This window comes from Grammomys surdaster, unplaced genomic scaffold, assembly GCF_004785775.1.
Source record: "Grammomys surdaster isolate TR1022 unplaced genomic scaffold, NIH_TR_1.0 104851, whole genome shotgun sequence".
NCBI classification, from domain to species: Eukaryota; Metazoa; Chordata; class Mammalia; order Rodentia; family Muridae; genus Grammomys; species Grammomys surdaster.
The window spans coordinates 761-4,087 of NW_021609758.1; the positions used below are offsets into that span (position 1 = coordinate 761).

Genomic DNA, 3,327 nt, shown 5'->3' on the forward strand with positions numbered 1-3,327 from the left:
AAAGCCACACTGCCTAATGGTGTATAGATAGTTCCACCAACTAGGGAGCAAGGGTTCAAACAATTGAACTCGTGAGGGTCATTCTCATACAAACCACCCAAACAGCTAGTGAGAGTCTGGACTGTGTGAGATACATGACTACCTTTAAGAAATAAACCTCAGTAATGTTTTCCAAAACATTGGCACTAATTTAAATTCCAGAAAAGTGTCTAAGAGACACTGGTTCTCGAAATGCTTATTAACAGTTGTTACTTTTCATGTATGAAAGGATCATTCTAACTAGAGGGATACTGAGAATAGTTTCATTTGAATTGCCCTGATAATCAAGGATAAAAATGTTTCAAAATTCTTGCCGACTATTCTTGAGTATTAATAAATACTCAAATAAATACAGATCATCTTCATAATTGCGCACACTCAGATGCATCTGCTTCCTATGCGCCAGAAAAAGGCACAATTGATGGAGATCCAGGTGAATGGGGCACTGTAGCTGAGAAGCTAGTCTGGGCCCGAGAGAGGCTGGTGCAGCAGGTGTCTGTGAACCAGGTGTTTGGGCAGGATGAGATGATTGACATCATCAGCGTGACAAAAGGAAAAGTGTACAAAGCTGTGACCAGTCATTGGCATACAAAGAAACCGCCCCAGAAGACCCATGGAGGTCTGCACAAAGTTGCCTGTATTGGAGCCTGGCATCACGTGCGTGGAGCCTTCTCTGTGGCTCAAGCTAGGCAGAAAGACTACCATCACACATTAACAAAGTTTTCAAGATTGGTCAAGGCTAACTCATCAAGGATGGTAAACTGATCAAGAACAATGCATCTACTGACTATGACCTGTCTGACAAGAGCATTAACTCACTGGGTGGCTTTATTCATTATGGTGAGGTAACCAATGACTTCATCAGGCTCAAAGACAATGTGAGGGGGACCCAACAATTGAGTGCTTACTCTTCATAAGTCTTTGTTGGTCCAGATAAAACATCAGGCTATGGAGAAGATTGCCATGAAGTTCATTGCCACCGACACCAAGTTTGACCATGGCGGCTTCCAGATCATGGAAAAGGAGGAAGCACTCAAGAAAGATTGCATTGCCAAGGAGGAAGGTGCTTGATTCCAGGATCACATTGCACAGCTGGTGGGGCCTCACCAAAATGTTTCCAATAAAAAGAAAAGAAGAAAAATTTTGGAGAATTGTGTTGGAATTTTGATGGGGATTGTGTGGAATCTATAGATTGCTTTTGGTAGGATGGTTCTTTTAACTATGTTAATTCTGCCAATCCGAGAGCATGGGAGATCTCTCCATTTTCTGTGATCTTTGATTTCTTTCTTGAGAGACTTGAAGTTACTGTTATAAGGATCTTGCACTTGTTTGGTTACTGTTATCCCATGATATATTATATTATTTGTGACTATTATGAAGGGTGCTGTTTCCCTAATTTCTTTCTCAGCCTATTAATCATTTGAATAAACGAAGGCTACTGATGTATTTGAGTTACTTTTATATCCAGCCACTTTGCTGAAGTTATCAGCTGTACAAGTTCTCTGGTAGATTTTTTGGGGTCACTTATGTATACTATCATATCATCTGCAAGTAGTGATACCTTGACTTCTTTGCCAATTTTTATCCACTTAATCACCTTTCATTGTCTTACTGCTCTAGCTAGAACTTTGAGTACTATATTGAATAGATGTGGGTAGACTTGGCATCCTTGTTTGTGATTTTAGCGGGATTGCTTCAAGTATCTCTACATTTAATTTGATATTGGCTGTTGGTTTGCTCTTAACTGTTTTTATTATATTTAGGTATGGCCTTGAATTCCTGATCTCTCCAATACTTTTAACAGGAGGAGGTGTTGTATTTTTTCAAATGCATTTTAAACACCTACAGAGATGATCATGTGATTTTTTTCATGTGAGTTGGTTTACATAGTGGATTATGTTAATGGATTTTCATATACTGAACAATCCTTGCTTCCCTGGGATGAAGCATACTTGATCGTGGTGAATGATGGTTTTGATGTGTTCTTGGATTCAGTTTGTGAGAATTCTGTTGAGTATTTATACATCAATGTTCATGAGCAAAATTGGTGTGAAGTTCTCTTTTTTTTTTTGGTTCCTCATGTGGTTTAGGTATCACAGTAATTTAAGCTTCACAGAATGAATTATGTAGCATTCACTGTGTTTCTATTTTATGGAATAGTTTGAACAATGTTGGTAATAGGTTGTCTTTGAAGATCTGGTAGAATTCTACACTAAAGTCATCTAGCCCTGGGATTTTGTTTTGGTTTGGAGATTTTTAACAAATTATACTATTTTCTTGGAAGATATGGGCCTCTTTAGATAGTTTACTTGCTCTTGATTTAACTTTGGTATGTGGTGTCTGTCTAGAAAATCATCCATTTAATCTAGGTTTTCCAGTTTGGGTTTGTTGTTGTTTTGTTTTGTTTTGTTTTTATTTTTTATTTTTTGTTTTTTGGGGTTTTTTTTGGATATAGGCTTTGTTAGTAGGATATGATGATTTTTTTAATTTACTCCATTTCTGTTGTTATGTTTCTTTTTTCATGTCTGATTTTGTTAGTTTAGATATTGCTTCTGAGCCCTTAAGTTCCTCTGGCTAAGAGTTTATCAATCTTGTTAATTCTCTCAAAGAACCAGCTTGTGGTTTTGTTGATTCTTTGTTTTGATTTGGTTGATTTGGGCCCTGCATTCAATTACTTCTTGCCATCTACCCCTCTTGAGGATGTTTTCTTCTTCTTTTCTAGACCTCTCAGGTGTTCTGTTAAGTTGCTAGTGTAGGATCTCTGAAATTTCTTTACCAGGGCATATATAGTGCATCAAATTTTCCTCTTAGCACTGCTTTTTTGTGTCCCATAAGTTTGGGTATGCTGTGTCCTCATTTTCATTGAATTTCAAGAAATCATTAATTTCTTTCTTTCTTTCCTGACAAATTCACAAATTCATCTGGAAAAGCAAAAACAAACAAACAAACAATCAAAACAAAAACAAAACAAAAAACAGAATAGTGAAAACAATTCTTAACAATAAAAGAACATCTGAAGGAATTACTATGCCTAACCTCAAGCTATAGTACAGAGCAATAGTGATTAGAAAAAAAAGCATGGCATTAGCACAGAGACATACATGGTGATTAATGAAAAAGTATTGACAACCAAGAAATAAAACCACACAATTCAGACACTTGATCTTTGACAAAGAAGCCAAAAATATACAGTGGAATAAAGAAAGCATCTTGAAAAATGAGTATTCCATAGAAGGGAGGAAGAAACAAATCTACCCATAAAACCTTTAACCCCAAATTTGTCTTGAC

General features: G+C 36.7%; 1 pseudogene; it reads left to right on the forward strand.

Annotated features, from left to right (window-relative positions):
* The first annotated feature begins 400 nt into the window (after positions 1-400).
* On the forward strand, positions 401-1,110 carry LOC114635452 (annotated as a pseudogene).
* The last annotated feature ends 2,217 nt before the right edge of the window (positions 1,111-3,327 follow it).